Here is a 20,055-nt window from a genome sequence, read left to right on the forward strand (position 1 = left end):
AACTCACTTCAACTTGAAGATCTTCATTTATATCATCATGGACTGACAATACAACAATTATATATATATTTTCTCTTTTACCAAATCATCAATCTAGATTTCTATTCTAGCAACTATAATTGGTTGCTCACCTTTTTCCTCTTCTTCTTTTTGATTTCTTGCTGATGTATCAATTATCTCTACCTCATCTTGTTCCATTTCCTCATCAGCATTAGTCTCAATATCTTCTAACTACCCACCATGAGCAATATCTGCCATCCACTTGTCAAAAAGTGTGTCATCTAGCCAATTAAATTGTAGAATATCATGTTGTTTCTTAATCACATATTCAACAATTTTGTCAATTTTAAAAAAATCATGTCTTAAAGAATCAAAAAATAACTAAAATTTTCCCCAACATGCATTTCATTTTTCTTTTATAACTCTATTCGTCCTTAGATAAAATAGGTCATTTAATTCTTGGGCCCATTTCTCCTTATTTTTCAATTTATTCTTTTTATCTAAAGCATGTGGGGATAAATCAAATTTAACACTCTTGTACTTTTCTAGATAACTAACAATTCTCCTTTGTAGCTCAACACTTTTTTCATCAAATTCTAAAAGATCATTGGTAGTATCATAAGTCTTTTCTATATGTTCATGTGATAAATTGATGATAGAAAAACACAAAAAAGTGACCTCTTTTCTCCTTTTACTCCACTTATTGACAATTGGCTTCAAGGCTTCACCATTTACCTTTATCTCATCCCATATATTTATTGTCTTTGCTAATTGCTCATAAAATGAGGGCCAATCAATTTTATCAACCAAGTACATAAGGGTGTTTCTTAGCCTATCCTCATATTGTCCATTTAGTTCCACATGCAATGTCCACAATTGGCTCTTTTCTTCATCAAAATATTCTATAGTATAATACTATGGCCTTTGTGGTGTGTCTGGGATCTCAATGAGGGGAGTTAATTTAAAAGGCTCCATTGGTGGGTAAGTGTAGGTGATTCTTGCCCTAGTGGATCGTCCCATTACTTTATTCTCAAGTTCAATTCTTTTTGGAACTTCTTTATTGTATGCATCGAAAATATTTTCATACTTGTTTTGTAACTCCAACTTTTCCCTTTCTTCTCTTAGAGTTGTGGCTAAGGTAAAGTGGGTTGACTGAACACTTAGATGTGCCACTTCTAAACTAGTAGTTTCTTCAACTCTTTTCACAATTAAGTTGCCTATCAACCAAGTACCATCAAGCTGGGAAGAGCTAGTCCTAGATCCTTTCCTCACTAACCAAATGACCAATGTAGCTTGGTCCTCACTAAATTTGGCACCTTTCATTTGTTTCTTCCCTTGATCCTCTATACTCATTTTATCTAAAAAAAAATTAAAAACCAAAGCATCTGCAATATCACAATTGTGTAGCAGTAGAACACCAGATGCTTTTATCAATTTTCTCCCTTCTTTAGGGGTAAATATCTTGAATTCTTCCATCATTTTATCCTTTATTTTATTTTGAACATCTACCTCCTCCATTTCTAGATGCTCTATTTTTAGCTTATTGCATCATTCTTCAAAACTCCCATGTTTGTTCTCCAAGAAAATTGGTAGAAGGCTTTGGATTTGACAAAATTATCATCATAAATGAATTCATGGCTGGCTTGTTCATTATAGGGTATAACTCTCTTCCTCTATAGTCTATCACTATTAATTCAAGGCTTGGAATTGGAGGTTCCTGAGGATTTCCCTCTTCTAATTCTACTTGAGTAATGAACACTCCCCCTTGGTATCCCAATTGTTACACCTACTCCCTAGTGAGTTGTTAATATCCTATTTGTAATGGGATTGAATAGGTGAATACTCCTCCATATGAGATTTTTGTTCCTTTTCTATTTTCTACCTCTTGGGTGAGGGCTCATTAGGTCTTTCCTCAAGAACAACACTAGTTGATCCCATTATTTATTTTCCTTTATCTACATTGGTGCTTTTATTTTGAATTATATTGTAGCTACTTCTTGTTTGAACAACTAACTACCTAGACCCTACTGTAGGAGTAAAGGATAACCTCCTCATGACCTCTTTGGCTTTTTCTGGAAAAGAATTTTTAAAGAATGGTTTCTTCTCATTCATGACTTCCATGATTTCATAAAAAGTAGTGATGAGTTTACTAAATCTATCTGCCTCCATTTTTGCATCAGCTAGAGGCTTATAATTATTATCAAAATAATGAATGAATTTTAAAACCCTAGAATAAACCCTCTAGTTTTCCTTATTGATCTCTTACTCTTGCAGAGAGAACTCATTCCTTATTATACCTTTAGGGAAATAAAATTGGTGGTCTTTTGTACCCACCTTGACCCTTCTATTGAACACATCAAAAAATCCTTTAGTGTCACAAAAATGGGGATAAGATACAACCATCTTGTACTAGTCCAAGAATTTGTACAAGAATGACCAACCATCCTTTGTGATTATGAAATGATGGGCCATAGTACAAGTGGGAAAAATTGAGCCTTTGCCTCTTCTAGCCAATTGTGCTTCCTCCAATCCTCCTAGCTACCACAACATCTTAGCTATCCCTACCTTCAAAGGCACCTTGTAGGGTAGTACATGGGGAGTCCCTTGGAATCCATAAACCCTAAAAATTGTTGAAATAGGGTATGGTATGATATCATCCTAATTATGTGATACATTAAAATAAGAAGGATTATCCATTGGTTTCACAAAATCCAACAATGACTTTGGGGTTTTGGGATTATCCTTTAATATGAGGCATCTTAACCTAGATGCAAAGTACTTATCAAATCTAACAAAGTTGGTCTCCTCTACAACCCAAGTCATGTCTGCACTCCACATCTGGCATAGTAAATCTTCTTCTTCATACTTTTAGTTCAAAACCATCCCATTTTCAAAATATGTAACCCCTTTCAATAGGGACTATTGGAATTATGTTGTATTTGTCATTAGTGATAACACTTATTCAATTTTGAATGGTTACCAAGATCATCACTCAATCTACAGTTTATATCGAGCATTCAGTGGTTACCTAGTAAGTTTAGTAGTTAAGTAGTTCACACCGAGCATTCTTAAAGATACTAAGTGAGTGTGCAATTCAATAGTGTATACCAAGCTTACAATGTTTACCAAATAGATAGTGGTCATCGAGGTTCACAATGTCTACTAAGTCATTAATTAACATGATGTGAAGTTAGTATCTACTGAGTGATGGATGTGTAGTGTTTACCAAGCAACAACAAGGTAAACAAAGGATTCATTTTCTATTGAGTGACGTTATATCTATCGAGTCTCCAATGGTTACCAAGTTTCAAGCTATGTTGTATGATTAGTATGGGCTGAGCTTCTACTTCTATTGAGTGCATGATGATGCCGAGTAATGTAGTGGATGCCAAGTATTAGAAGCTCACCAAGTTAGCTTGAAGAACCTAAGTTTTCTACTATTTAGTTGACTCAATAATGTTTTGTTTACTTGTGTTTTAGCCGACCTTATAATTTTAAATATTGGAATGGTGTATATGTAATGTATTATATCATTTGCAATGCATGGGTAAAAAAAAGGAATGATATGTAATGCAAATCAAAAGTAGAGTAGAGTATTCGACAAGGTCTACAAGAAGTAGCAAATTCATATCAGTCACAAGAGGTGATCTGTACTTCAAGGGTCTAATCAGAAATCAAGTTGTAAGTCAGATCTACTAGTTCATCCTGACAGGTGAATCAGTTTTCTAAATCCTTTAACAAGGTAGACTTAATAGTCTTTGTATAAATCTCTTAATAGAGTGTATACTTCATTGTATGTTTGTAAAACCTCTAACAAGGTGGATCTAGTAGTCCAAATTTCTCTTAATAGGGTAGATCATTAGAAGTGGTCAATGTAAGCCCTAATAGGCCAACTTTATATTGTTGTAGTGAAGTTTTGTGAGTATCATCCCCACCCTAGTTTTACTTTCTATTTGAAAGGTTTCTAGGTCACCAAAATATTGTGTTCATGTGTTTATTGATGAATGAATGGTGAATGATTTATATGGTTGAGTGCTGAATTGATTTAAAGTTTTTGAGATTACTGATTCACCCCTCCCCTTTTAGTAACCTAACTAGTCTTGATTATTTCCATCAATTGGTATGAGAGCTTTGTGGTTTTTAAGATAAAGTTTGATAACTTGAGCAAAGATCAAGGACAATGAAGACATTCAGACTTGATAAAGCTATTGATAATCAAAAGCTAGATCTGGAAATGGCCATAACTCAACTCAAGGAAGAAAAAGACTATCTTTCACTATCATTGAAAAGAAGGAAGGAACTTGCAAAAGAAATGAAAGACCACCAGTACATTGAAGAAAAGATTGATGACTTTTTTCCATCAAGTAGTTTAGATGAAGCTAATGAAGTAATCAAAGAACTCCTTGAAAGGAATTGTTGACATTAAGTTATTATTTTCCATTAGTAGCAATATTTATCTATATCAGTATAGCTACCAAGCTTAACACTCAGTTTCCTACACTCATTGAGCTTCACATTTTACACTGAGCATCTCAATATCTATCGAGCAGTCAGACTGTGTCATGATAATCTAGTGTAAATCGAGCATTGAAAGTGTAATGTTTATCGAGTGATGAAAGTGTAATGTTTACCAAGTGATGAAAGTGTAATTTTTACCAAGCAATGAAAGTATAATGTTTATCGAGTGTTGGAAGTGTAGTGTTTATGGAGTGAAATCAAGGTAAATGAAGGATTCAGTTCTTACCGAGTAACACTACACCTACCAAGTCACCAGTGGTTACTGAGTTGAGAACTATGTTGAATGATTAGTATGAACCAAGCCTTCACTTCTACTAAGTGCATGATGATGCCAACTAATGCAGTGGATGTCGAGTATCAGAAGGTCACCAAGTCAGTTCAGTGAACTTGAGTTATTTACTATTGGGCTAACTCAGTAATGTTTTGTTCACTTGTGTTTTAGCTAACCTTACAATTATAATTATTGGAATGATACATATGTAATGTATTATATCATTTACAATGCATGCATGAAAGTATCAAGATAGACATGTAATATTTTGAGAAGTATAAATGAGAATCAACAACAGAGCAGAATATTGAGCAAGGTCTACAAGGAGCAGTAAAGATTCATCAATCACAAGAGTTGATCTATACTTCAAGGATCTAATCAGAAATCAAGTTTGAAAGTAGATCCACTATTTCATCCTAATAGGTGAATCAGTTTTGTAAATCCTTTAATAGGGTAGACTTAACAGTCTTTGTATAAATCTCCTAACAGAGTGCATACTTTAGTGTATGTTTGTAAATCCTCTAACAAGGTGGATCTAGTAGTCCTTTGTGCTCCTAATAGGATAGATCACCATAAGTGGTCAATATAAGCCTTAATAGGCCAACTTTATACTGTAGTATTAAATTTTTGTGGGTATCATCCCCAACCTAGTTTTACTTTCTATTTTGAAGGTTTTTGGGTTACCAAATCACTGTGTACATGTGTTATGAATGTTTTATCTCTCATATATGATATAGATTAGATGAATGAATGGTGAATAGTATACATGGTTAAAGTGTTGAATTGCTTTAAAGTTTTGGGGTTACTAATTAACTTATCCCCTCCTAGTATCCTATCATATCTAGAATATTTCCAACAATTGGTATCAAAGCTTTTTGGTTCTCAAGATAAATTTTGATAGCTTGAGCAAAGATAAAGGACAATGGAGATATTTAGACTTGACAAAGCTATTGAAAATGAAAAGCTAGATCTAGAAATGGCTATGGCTCAACTCAAAGAAGCAAAGGAGCATCTTTCCCAATCCCTGAAAAGAAGGAACTTGTAAGACAAATGAATGACCATTAGTATGTTGAAGAAAAGATTGAAGACCTTTCACCATCAAGTAGTATAGATGAAGCTAATAAGGCAATCAAGGAACTTCTAGAAAAGAATGGCTCTCTATAGGAAGAAGTAAGAAAGCTTAAAAGGGAACAAGAAATCCAATCAATTAGGCTATGTGAAGTGTTGGAATAGAGAAAAGGAAAATGAAGACTTGGAGGCAAGAAATAATCAATCCAATCAGCATGAAGATCTTGTAGATCAACTATTTAATGAAAATGAAGAAATTATGAATCTGAGATCTGAAATGAAAGCCTAAGAAATGATTTAATCATTGAAAGACAAATCAATGAAAGCTTACAAAGTGACTTAAGATTTGAAAGAAAAATCAATGAAAGTTTGGAAAATGACCTAAATACTAAAAACAAATCAATGAGAGAATGATGAAATCTCAAGCAAACGTGACTCAATTAAATCAACAAAGTGAGCAGAATCTTCATAGACAAAAAGGTAAAGATGGTTTTGGTTATAAGGAAGAAGGTGAAACATCCAAAGAAGGTTACCAAAGGAATCAAAGACCTACTTGAAATCATTGTGGTAAGTTAGGTCATACATCAAATAAATGTTGGAGTAATGAAAAAGAAAAATTTAATGGAAAGTGCTACAACTAAAATTAGCATGATCACAAAGCAAATGAATGCAAGGAAAAAACAAAATTTGAAGGAAAATGTCACAAATGAAAAAAGAACGGTCACAAGGAATTCCAATGCAGATCAAAATCATTCAATCTAGTTGAACAACTTGTTAAGGCAATCTTTGGACAAGATTAAAATACCTAGTGCAGATGTCATTATTATGGAGAATATGGACACATTGGCAAAGATTGTTGAAGGCATCACTTGAGAAAAAGAGATACAATAGTAAGATGTTATACATGTATTGAACTTAGTCATATAGCAAAGAATTGCATGAATATAGGAAGAATTGAAGATGAAAAGAAAGCTAAAGCTGATAACATTCAGAAACAAATGATATAATAGAGGATTCCTAAATCTACTGAGAAAAATAGTTCAAATGATGGCCACATCACTCAAGAAGTGGGTGAATCCACCATTTCCAATTAGATTCATAAAGGAGGATTTTGAACTATATCATCAAGCTATATCTAGAGTAGTTCCAAATGAATGAAAGAAAAAGATCTAATTAGTATTTTAGATGCAAAAGGGTCACAAGAAATTGGGTCATACCAAGCAAAGTCAGTCTCAGACTCAACCGAGCTAGGTTGGGAGTAACTAAAGTTTTGTTCAAACACCAAGTTGCAAGCTTCTATCAAGAAAGTGAATGAATGATATCCTATCAAGCACTATTTCATTTCAGCTACTTTCAAACTAAGCATTAATGACAAAAAAATTTGTCAAAAAGGGAAAAATTTGATTTCATTCTTCATCGCGATTACAAAGCTAAGAGATTTCCAGGTGTACTTAAGAAAATTCCAAGTGATTTCAAGTGATTTTCAAGTGGAGAATTTGTTCAAAAAATTTCTTACACCTATCATGTAGTGATGACATCTAGGAGTAGCAGTAGTAGCAAGGAAAAGAGGGTTTCAGAGATGCTGGTAAATGGTGCAGAATGGAAAGCGCCTAACTTCAAAATTGTTCCTGCCATTGCAAAATCTCTTGATCCTAATGGAGCTCAATCAGAAATTTCACCAAAGGTACTCATCATAAATAATATTCGTACACATTTTAAATGTTCTATTCAAGAGATTGGAAACCTAGAAATGGACAATACCCTATGAAAAATGAGTGTTGATGGCTCTTTAAAATGCGAGCATAAGTATCTAGAGACCAAAGGATTAACCCATATCTTGCATATGCCAAGAAGTTTCCAAATTAAGTGGATTAGGTACATACTTAGTCATGTTCTTAATGGGCAACTATGGTTAAAGAAGCTAGTGTTAATCAGCAAGAAGATGATTCATAAAATTATTGGTCTCACCATACTTAGCAAAGTCAAAACTACCAAAACCCTAGGTCGGGACAAATTGTAGAAGAAAACCCTTGCTGAATGGGATAGTAGAGGTTTGAAGGTTAGCACTATATCTGATGTTGAATTAAGGTTTGGGATTCATTTCATTGCCCACAAAATTTATAGCTCTAGTCATTTGAACAGTGTGCCTTGTGAGGCTATGGATTTGACATTCAAGATTGTGAAGAAAAATCTTTAATTTGACCTATCAAAATTATTGTTGAAATAATTGAACAAGAACATGAACAGCATAAGGACCTCAAAGAATAATCCTTACAAATTTGGCTCCCTGTTAATTTGTTTATTTTTCTATGTTCAAAAATTCTTTCCATCCAAAGGAACTATTGTGTGGAGAAAAGATATTCCAATTCTATATCAGATTAATAAGTTTATTGTTGACATGGGTGAAAATTTTGAGAAGGTATGGATAATTATTTTGAAGATTTCAAGGAAAGAATGAATAATAGGTTCCAAATTTTGCCAAAACTAGGTGAAGATTACAAAGTGATGTATGCTTCATGGTTGACTGTGATAAGGTATACATTCAGCCAGTCAGACCCCGAGTTGCATGGGTGAAACCTCTTCCTTATGTGGTAAATATTGATGAGGCCAGGGACATTATTGAAGCACTAGTGAATGAGCCTATAGATCCTAAGCTTCCTACCTTTGGCACTTATGATTAAGCCAAAACTAGAATTGAGCTTGAAATCAAGCTACCCCAGGCTATAAGCAAAGGGAAGAGGAAGATAGCCAAATTGAAAATTGCATTTGGCCCTCTTATGCTTACTAAAGGTAAAGGAGAGGATGAAGATGAAGAAGAAGAAGAAGAAGAAGAAGGAAAAAAAAAAGAATCTAAAAAAGAAGAGGAACTACCAAAGAAGAAAGGGAAGGTGTTTATCACCAAACCTAAAAAGTAGCAATCTAGAGTATTCTCTAGAAGAACCAGACAAGGCAAGCAGGAAGTTGTACTTGTTAGGCCTCCACTCACATTTGAGGAAAGGCTAAAATAGTTAAAGGTTGGAGTAGGTATAAGAAATTTTAAAGCTCTCAAATATGAAACTCAGACTCCTGCAGAACAAAAGGAGATTGAAGACTTGATGATGGAAAAACTAGGAACTTGGAAATTCTCTCCTGATCAATTTTCATCACAAATTCCTATAGTACTTCTTGACAAAATAAAAGCCAAATGGGAGAACACAATACAAACTATCAAAGATATATTTGAGAAAAAATTGAAGGAATTAGTACCCATTCTGACAGAGGCAGAAGTCAAAAAGGCAATGAAAGATCATGAAGGAAGAATGAATAAGAGATTCAATATGTGTCTTATATTATTAAAAGACATTGAATCAGTTGTCAAAAATGCTATAGATGTTTGGAGTGATGCATATCATCTCAGAAATCATCAGTTGATCCTATTGAAATTAAGGATGATGATAGTAGTAACAATGATGACTTTGATAACACTCCATCTATCATGGTTACACTAGGAGAGCTGCATGCACCAATGGAAGAAAAAAAGGAAGAAGACAAGGAGGAGGAAGCACTTGAGGAAGAAAAAGATGAAGAAGATCCAGTAAAAATTGTAGCAAAATTTATTGCATCCCTTCCTCACTCTTCACTAAAGACTATTACATCTACTTTGGAGATAGCTTCTACAAGTGAGATTGTGAGCACAATTGCTACATCAATTGCTCAATCTTCAATAGCCACCTCCTAGCTCTAGGTATCTAAAATAGAAGTGCCAAGCACTTTATCTACCGAGTTGCCTATCACTTCTTCAGCTACTAAGTTAGCTACCTTAGCTCCTTCACCATCAGTGAGTGTACCAGTAAGTTCTACAATTTTGTTTTCATCAATTCCAGTAAGTTCTATAGTTTTGTTTTCATCATTATTATCTATATCCACTTCGACTCCAATTAGTTTAGATACTACTATGGGTACACTACCGAGTACGACACCATTTTTGGGAAGTGTTTCATTTTTTGATCTGGTTAATACTTCTATTGGCATTCAATCCTTGAGTCCTATCCCAATTTTTCTTGCTATTCCTTCTATCTCTACTATCGTGTTTATTCCAAAGGTCAAACCAGTAATCTTAGAAGTCAAACAAAAGCATCCATTAAAACTTCTAATCACTGGGAAGGAAATTGAAGAAGACATTGATTTAGACATAGAGATAGTAATACCAAAAATTGACTATGACACTGCTACCATTGAAGAGATGACATTAGCCAATCAACTCATAGAGATGAAAGCTACACAAAAGAAGTTAAGGTCTGAAAGGGATAAGGAGTACAAAATAATTGAGAATGCAAAGGATATAATTACACAAGCTATAGGTGTTGAAGTAGATTCCACTCAACACATTTTGATTTAGTTAGAAGAGGTAGTATAGAAATTTAATGAAGATCCTTCTAGACAAGAGAAGCTAATTGAAAAGGTTGAAAGGAAATTTGATGATAAGGTGCTAGAGCATATTGCTCAATAGATAGCAATCAAGCAAGTTGAATTTTCCACACTTTTGGGAAATTTTGAAAATTGTTTTAATAATGCAACATCAATTTTTTCAAAATTTTGTGATTTTTTTGGTTTTACTAAAGAAATAAAGGATAAGCTAAATAAGATTGACATTGATATGCAATCAAGTGCATCCAAGCTAAAGGTGGACTCCTCCTCCACAACCTCCCATCACACCAAAATTAGATATCTGGCAGATGTCCAGGCAAAACTATTTAGAGAGGAAGCAAGGATCTTGTCTACACTAATAGACATCTAGAACATGATCCTTCCTATCCTAGATACAATGCAGAAACATATTGCTCATTGCAAAAAGTTGATCCAAGATTAGAACTTCTCAATGGATGATCACATGATTCAATTCTCAGTAGAAGTTCAAATTGCTCTCTCCACCTGTCAAATTTTGCAACAGACTTGGGATAGTACTTTTTCCACCATCCTTAAGGTACATCAAGATTTTATATCTCACTTTGGTGTAGTCATATAAACTATATATGTAGTCCTTTGGCATTATTTTCAAAAAGGGGGAGAGATTCAACATAATAAATGAGGAGAGTTATCAGTATAAGTGAAAGGGGGAGCTAGCACTCTATAGAGTTAGCATGTGTACATAAGTATCTTTATATATATACATTATAAGTCATCAAGAAGATATATAGAAATGTATATGCAATAGTTCTACAAAGATCAATTTTGAAAAACCAAAATTCATTGAGTCAGGTTATGTACATTCATTTTAGCTTATAAGTGTTTTGTCACTAATGCCAAAGGGGTAAATTGTTGGCATTAAGTTATTATTTTCCATTAGTGACAACACTTATCTATATCAGTATAGCTATTGAGCTCAACACTTAGTTTCTTACACTCACTGAGCTTCATAATTTACACTGAGCTTTGCAGTTCACATAGAGCATCTTAGTATCTATCAAGGAGTTGAACTATGTCATGAGAATCTAGTGTAAACTGAGCATTAAAAGTGTAATTTGTATCAAGTTATGAAAGCATAATGTTTACCAAGTGATGAAAGTCTAATATTTACCAAGTAATAAAAGTTTAATGTTTATTGAGTGTTGGAAGTGTAGTGTTTATAGAGAGAAATCAAGGTAAACGAAGGATTTAGTTCTTACTGAGTAACACTACATCTACCAAGTCACCAATGGTTACCGAGTTCAAAACTACATCAAATGATTAGTATGGACTGAGCCTTCACTTCTATTGAGTGCATGATGATGCCAAGTAATGCAGTGGATGTTGAGTATCAAAAGGTCACCGAGTTAGTTCAGTGAACCTGAGTTATTTACTATTGGGCTGACTCAGTAATGTTTTGTTCACTTATGTTTTAGTTGACCTTGTGATTATAATTATTGGAATGATATATATGTAGTGTATTATATCATTTACAATGCATGCATGAAAGTATCAAGATAGACATGTAATGTTTTGAGAAGTATAAATGCGAATCAGTAGTAGAGAAAAATATTGAGCAATGTCTACAAGGAGCAGTAAAGATTCATCAGTCATAAGAGGTGATCTATACTTCAAGGATCTAATCAGCAATCAAGTTTTTAAGTAGATCCACTATTTCATCCTAACAACTAAATCAGTTTTGTAAATTCTTTAATAGGGTAGACTTAAGAGTGTTTGTATAAATCTCCTAAAAAAGTGCATACTTCAGTGTATGTTTGTGACTCCTCTAACAAGGTGGATCTAGCATTCCTTTATGCTCCTAATAGGGAAGATCACTAGAAGTGGTCAATGAAAGTCTTAATAGGCAAAATTTATATTGTAGTATTGAAGTTTTGTGGGTATCATCCCCACCCTAGTTTTACTTTCTATTTGGAAGGTTTCTGGGTTACCAAATCACTGTGTACATGTGTTATGAATGTTTGATCTCTCATATATGTTGTAGATTAGAGGAATGAATGGTGAATAGTATACATGGTTAAAGTGCTAAATTGCTTTAAAGTTTTGAGGTTACTGATTCACCCCTCCCCTCTTAGTAACCTATCATATCTTGAATATTTCCAACTAGAATGACTCTCTTAAAGAAGAGGTAAGAAAATTGAAAAGAGAACAAGAAGTTTAATCAATAAGAATGTGTGAAATCTTGGGACAAAGGAATAAGGCAAGTGAAGACCTAGAGGCAAGGAACAATGTTAATCAAAATCAATCCCTTCAGTAAGAAAGTCTTATCAATCAGCTCTCCAATGCAAATGAAGAAATCATGAATTTGAGATTCGAAAACAAAAGTTTAAGGAATGATCCAATCACTAAAAGATAGATCAATGAAAGATTGATAGCTGATATAATATCTAAAAAATCAACTCAATGAAGGGATGATGAAATCTCAAGTAGATATGGATCAATTAAATTAGCTAAGTAAGGAGAATCTTCATAGGCAAAAATGTAAAGTAGGACTTGGATATAAAGAAGGTGAATCTTCCAAACAAGGTGCCCAAAGGAATCAAAGACCTACTTGAAATCATTGTGGTAAATTAGGTCATACATCACACAAATGTTGGAGTAATGGAAAGGAAAAATTCAATGGAAAATGCTACAATTGTAGTTGATATGGTAATAAAGCTAATGAATGTAAGGAGAAACCAAAATTTCAAGGCAAATATAGCAAATGTAAGAAACAAGGTCACAAGGCATCTGAATGTAGATCCAAATTATTCAATCCAGCTAAAAAAAATGTCAAAGCAATATTTGGTTGGGAATACAACACTTGGTGTAGATGTCACTATTGTGGAGAATATGGACACATTGGCATAGACTGCACAAGGCATCACTTGAGACTGAGAGATTCAATAGTAAGATGTTATACATGTACTGAAATTGGTCACATAGCCAAAAAAATGCATGAATATAGGAAGAGTTGAAGATGAGAAGAAGGCTAAAGCTGATAACATTAGGAAGTAGATGAGATAGTAGTGGATTCCCAAATCTACCTAGCAAAATAGTTCAAATGATGGCAATGTCACTCAAGGAGTGGGTGACTCCACCATTTCCATTTAGATTCATGAAGGAGGAACTGGAACTATATCATCAAGCCAAATCTTGAGTAGTTCCAAATGGAAGATACAAATGGATCACATGAGATTAGGCCTTACCAAGCAAGGTTAGTCATAGACTCAACTGAGCAAGGTCGGGAGTAATGAAAAGTTTGTTTGATCATTGAGTCACAAGTTTCTAACAAGCTAGTGAGTGGATGATAGTATGTCATGCACTACGTCAGTATAGCACCTAGCATTTATGGTGAATTTTCATCAAAAAGGGTAGTATTTGACTTCTTTTTTCACCACAACTTCAGTATTCATAGAGCTAAGAGATTTATAGGTGCACACAAGCAATTCCAAGCAATTTCGAGCGAATTTCTAGTGAAGAATTTGTTTGAAAAATTTCTTTCTCTTATTGAGTAGTGATGACATCTAGGAGTAAAAGCAACAACAAGGAAAAAAAGTTTCAAAAATTTTTGTTAAGGGTGTGGAATGGAAAGCACCAAACTTCAAACTAGTTCCAGTAGTTGCAGAGGCACTTGACCCTAATGGAGTTCAATCCTAGATTGCACCAAAGGTACTATTAATTAATGAAATTTGCACTCATTTTAAGTGTTATATTTAGGAAATTTAAACCCTAGATATGGATAGTGCATTAGAGGAAATTCATGTTGATGGTTCATTAAAACTCGAGCATAAACATCTTGAAACAAAAGGATTGACTCATATCACACACTTACCAAGAAGCTTTCAGATTAAGTGGATTAGATACATTCTTAGTCATGTGCATAATGGTCTACTATGGTTAGAGAATATTGTGTTAATAACAAAGAATATGATTCACAAGATTATTGGTCTCCCCATGTTGAGTAAAGAAAAATCTACAAAAACCCTAGGTCGAGACAAACTCCAAAAGAAAACCCTAGTTGAGTGGGATGGTAGAGGTTTGAAAATTAGCATTGTTTTTGATGTGGAGTTAAGATTTTGTATTCATGTAATTAATCACAAAATTTATAGCTTTAGTCATTTGAATAGTGTACCATGTGAGGAAATGGATTTAGCATTTAAGGTTGTGAAGAAAAACATGGAATTTGACTTGTCAGAGTTACTGCTAAAACAATTGAACAAAAATATGGACAGTATTAGGACATCAAAGAACAACCCTTATAAATTTGCTTCTTTGTTGACATGTCTTTTCTTTTATGTGCAAAAGTTTTTCCCATCTAAAGTCTCTATTGTGTGGAGAAAAGATGTTCCTATTCTGTATCAGATAAATTAGTTCATTGTAGAAATGGGTGTAAACTTTGACAACAATATGGACAATTATTTTGAAGATTTCAAGGAAAGAATGAATAGAAAGTTTAGGATTCCACCCAAACTTGTTAAGGATTATAAAGATGATGTGTGTTTCATGTTTGACTATGATAGAGTTTACATTTAGGTAGTCAGGCCCTAAGTTGCATGGGTAAAACCTCTCCCATATGAGGTCAGTATTGATGAAACTAGAGACATCATTGAAGCCTTGGTGAATGAACCTACAGATCCCAAGAAACCAATTTTTGGTACATATAATGAGGCCAAATCAAGAATTGAGCTTGAAATCAAGCTACCCTAGGTAATTAGCAAAGGAAAGAGAAAAATAGCTAAGATGAAAACTACCACTAGCCCTCTAATGCTTATCGAGGGTAAAGGAGAGGATGAAGAAGAAGAAGAAGTAGAATAAGAATAAGGAGAAGAACAAGAATTAGAGAAGGAGGTAGAGCCATCCAAGTAGAAGGGTAGGGTAATCATTACCAAGCCACCAAAGGACTCCATAGTTGTTTTCACCAGAAGAGGAAAAGGAAAAGGTGAAGTTGTGCTCAACAATCCTCCACTTACCTTCTAGGAAAGACTGAAATAGATGGAAGAAGGAGCAGGCATCACAAACTTCAAGGCTCTAAAGTTTGAGACAAGGACTGATGCTAAGAAGATGTAGATTGAGGAATTAGTACTCACCAAAATGGGAAAGTGAAAGTACTCCCCTGATTAGATTGCTCCACAAATTTCAAAGGAATTATTGGCAAGATTGCAGCCAAGGTGGTAGTTAGTTGTACAAATAGCAAAAGATATATATGAAAAATCTTTGAGAAAGCTACTGCCAAATCTTAAAGATGCAAAAGTAAAGATAGTAATGAAAGAAAATGAAGGTAAAATGATGATTAGATTCCATACATGTTTGATTTTAATCAAAGATATTGAGCATGTTGTTAGAGATGCAACAAACATGTGGAAGAACATCTATCATCTACATAAGCCTAGTGATGACCTAGTGGAAATCAAGGATGATGATGGTGATAGTGATGATGAAGAGGATAACACTCCATGTGTTACATTTGATGTTGAAGACTATCAAGAGTTAAGGGTTGATGATGAAGAGAAAGAGGAAGAAGCTAAAGAGGAAGACACGGAAGAAGATGAAGAAGATGATCCAATGAAAATTGTAGTAGAAGTCATTGCTTCCCTTCCTCATTCTCCACCTAAATTTGCTACATGATCAGGGTTGGAGATAGCTTAAGCAAGTATGATTGCCACCACCATAGATATATATCATCAACACAATCATTAGTTGCTACCTCATAGCTCTAGGTATCTACAATGGAAGTGTCAATCACTTCATCTACCAAGCTATAGCCCTCTTCATCAACTCCCGAGCAATCTACTTTAGAAATATGCATAGTTGCTAGTTCTCCAATTGTGTCAACTTCTTCAACACCATGTACAATAAGTTTTCTAGAATGTTCTATAGTTTTGTCAACTAAAACTTTAACTATACCAATTTTCATTCTAGTTAGTTCTTCATTTGTAAGTATTCCAATGTGTATGCCACCTATTCATACTTCATTTTTGGGAAGCACATCAATTTTGGATACAATTAGTACCTCTCTTAGTTTTTATTTAGTTGGACCAATTCAAGTTTTCATTGCAAGTCTAGCTACTTCTACTATTGTTTCCATTTCAAAGTCCAAATAAGTAAGTTCATAAGTAAAACCAAAGACTCCTCTAAAACTTCTACTTACTGGCAAAGCAATTGATGAAGTCATTGATTTGGAAAATAAAATTGTTATTCCTAAGATAGATCTAGACACTACCACAACTAATAAAATGATATTGGTTAGTCATCTTTTAGAGAAATAGGCAAGGCAAAAGTAGCTTAGATATGAGAGAGATAGAGAGTTCACTATAATTGAAAATGCCAAAAATATAATAACTAAGGCTATATGTGTTGATGTGGACTCATCTCAACACATTTTGTTGCAATTGGAAGAAGCTATGAATAAGTTCAATGAGGATACCTCTAGATAAGAAAATATCATTGAGAAGGTAGAGAAAAAATTTGACAATAAGGTTCTTGAGCACATTACTTAGCACATTGCCATTAATCAGGTAGAGTTATCTTCAATTTTGAGCAATCTTGAACAATCGTTCACCAATGTAACATCACTTTTTAGCAAGCTTTGTGATGTTACCGAGTATACCAAGGATATAAAGGAGAAATTGAATAAGATTGATGTTGATATGAAAGCAAGCACTCAAAAGCTATAGCTTGACCATAGTTCAAGCTCAACACATCACAAGAAGGTGACATTTTTGTCAAAAATGCAAGTGGAGTTAATAAGAGAGGAAGCTAGGATTGGGTCTATACTAATTGATATACAAAATATGATCCTTCTAGTTATGGACTCAATGTAGAAACACATTGCATATTCAAAAACATTGGTCCAAGATAACAATTTTTCTATAGTAGATCATATGATTGAAATTTCTATAGAAGATCAAGTGGAAATCTCCACTTGCAAAATTTTGTAAGACAATGGGATAAGACATTGGCTCTTATTCTCAAGGTACACTCCAAATTTCTGTCCCATTTTGATGTCTCTATTTGAATATTTTGCATATCTCTTTGGCATTATTGTCAAAAAGGGGGAGTAAGTGATAGTAAGAGATGATAAGAGACTTGTGAAGAAATAAGGGAGAAAAGATATTGATATTTGTACAGATTAAAAGCTATGTGTATATACTATGCCATATGTATGGGGGAGATATGTGAGATATGTAAGATATGTATTTACAATAGCCTTAAAAAGATCAATTTTGACAAATCCTAAATTAGTATCTCATTGTACATAAGGCTCATAAGTGTTTTTGTCACTAATGCCAAAGGGCGAGATTGTTGGCATTATGTTGTATTTGTCATTAGTGATAACACTTATTCCATTCTGAATGGCTACCAAGCTCATCACTCAATCTATAGTTCATACCGAGCATTCAATGGTTACCTAGTAAGTTTAGTAGTTAAGAAATTCACATTGAGCATTCCTAAAGCTACAAAGTGAGTGTGTAGTTCAATAGTGTATACTGAGCTTACATTGTTCATCGAATAGATAGTGGTCACCGAGCTTCATAGTGTCTACTGAGTAATCAGTTAAAGTGATGTGAAGTCAGTATCTACCAAGTGATGGATGTGTAGTGTTTACCAAGTGACAACAAGGTAAACAAATGATTCAGTTTCTAACAAGTGACACTATATCTGCTGAGTCTCTAATGGTTATCGAGTTTCAAGCTACATTGTGTGATTAGTATGGACCAAGCTTCTACTTCTATCAAGTACATGATGATGCTGAGTAATGTAGTGGACACTGAGTATTAGAAGGTCACCAAGTTAGCTTGAAGAACTTGAGTTTTCTACTATTTGGCCAACTTAGTAATGTTTTGTTTACTTTTATTTTAGCTAGCCTTGTAATTTTAAATATCGGAATGGTATATATGTAATGTATTGTATCATTTTCAATGCATGGATGAAAAAAAAAGGAGTGATATGTAATGTGAATCAACAACAGAGCAGAGTATTCAGAAAAGTCTCCAAGGAGCAACAAAGTCATACTAGTCACAAGAGGTGATCTATAATTCAAGGACATAATCAGCAATCAAGTTGTAAGTCAGATCTACTATTTCATCCATATAGGTGAATTAGTTTTCTAAATCATTTAATAGGGTAGACTAAAAAATCTTTGTATAAAGCTCTTAATAAAGTGCATACTTCATTGTATGTTTGTAAAACATCTAACAAGGTGAATCTAGCAGTCTAAATTTCTATTAATAGGGCAGATCATTAGAAGTGGTCAATGTAAGCCCTAAAATGTCAACTTTATACTGTAGCAGTGAAGTTTTTTGGGTATCATCCTCACCCCAGTTTTACTTTCTATTTGGAAGGTTTCTGGGTCACCAAAATACTGAGTTCATCTGTTTATCTTTCTCATGCATGCAATAGATTAGATGAATGAATGGTGAATGATTTATATGGTTAAGTGTTGAATTGATTTAAATTTTTTGAGGTTATTGATTCACCCCTCCCCTCTCAGTAACCTAGCTAGTCTTGATTATTTTCAATAGGGACATCTGCATTAACAATGAATAATGGCCAAAAGTCTTTTCTCTTTGCAATTCCCACTAACCCTTTATGGATTTGCTCTATAATATATGATGCAAAATAAAAAATAATATCAACACAAAAAGAAGAGATCTAATTCAACATATACATAAATTTTATTGGCACAAATTTTTTCTCATCCTCACCAAAAACCCTATACATAGTCATATATATTTCTATGGCCCTAGAAGTGAAAATTTCCTTTCTAAAGGGCTCTTTAGTAGATGCTATGACCACTAGAAAATTTTCAATTGAACCTATGTGTACCCTCAGTGCACCTTGCCTAGTCTTAACCTTCTTAGATATGTATTCTTTCTCTAGTCCTAGTAGGTCAATGGTTACATGAATATGAAAATGGTTCTAGACCAAAAAATTCTCAAATTTCTTTAGGATTTATTCTTACCAGGCATTCCCCATCCATTCTTCTCACTACCCTAGCTATTGGGTCATAATTTTGGGAAATGGCCATGAGTAGGTTAGAATCCATAAAAACACCAAGGACCACTAGTTTTCCTAAATCAAAATTCTAAATGTTTCCATGGGGAGCAAAAAATTTTCTTTCTAAGAACCATATCTTAAAAATATGGAGCCCTATTTTAGTATTAGTAGCATCCCTAACAAAATTCCATCTATCATACAATCCATCCATAATATTGAGCCTAGGGTTCACAGATATTAGTTTTTCATTTGAGAAGACTCATTTGTAGACTCAGGCAATAATTCAAGAAGATCATCATGCATATTTCTACTTGCATAATCTACCTTTCTTGAGAAAACTTTCTTTGGAGGCATATTTACTAGTGATATAGAAATACCAAAACTCTTCACTATCTAGTGGATTCAGATACTTACTTGGCTCTTCATTATCCTTCTCAAAATTCTACAACAAATGGTTGATCCTAAAATCCTTTTACAATTTCAAATGTGTGAGGAACAATTCTTCAACTAGCCTTAGCTCTTTATAATTCTAAAATTCACTTGCATAGAGAAGAAATAGAAAAATCATGCAATATATCTCTAGTTTTATTTTGTATGGGGATCTTTTAATCTTCATAAATGAATTGTAAGGAGAACTAGGGTGGCACCACCTTCTAACTTTTAAAATACACCATCAAAAAATTTGACAATCTAGGAATAAAATCATGAGTGACTCATTTTCAATTTTCTAGGTTGGTAGTCAACCCAATCAAGTTTCTCCATGTAAGATTTTCCAT

This window comes from Cupressus sempervirens, chromosome 10, assembly GCF_028749045.1.
Source record: "Cupressus sempervirens isolate cs-2001-9-10 chromosome 10, ASM2874904v1, whole genome shotgun sequence".
NCBI lineage: Eukaryota > Viridiplantae > Streptophyta > Pinopsida > Cupressales > Cupressaceae > Cupressus > Cupressus sempervirens.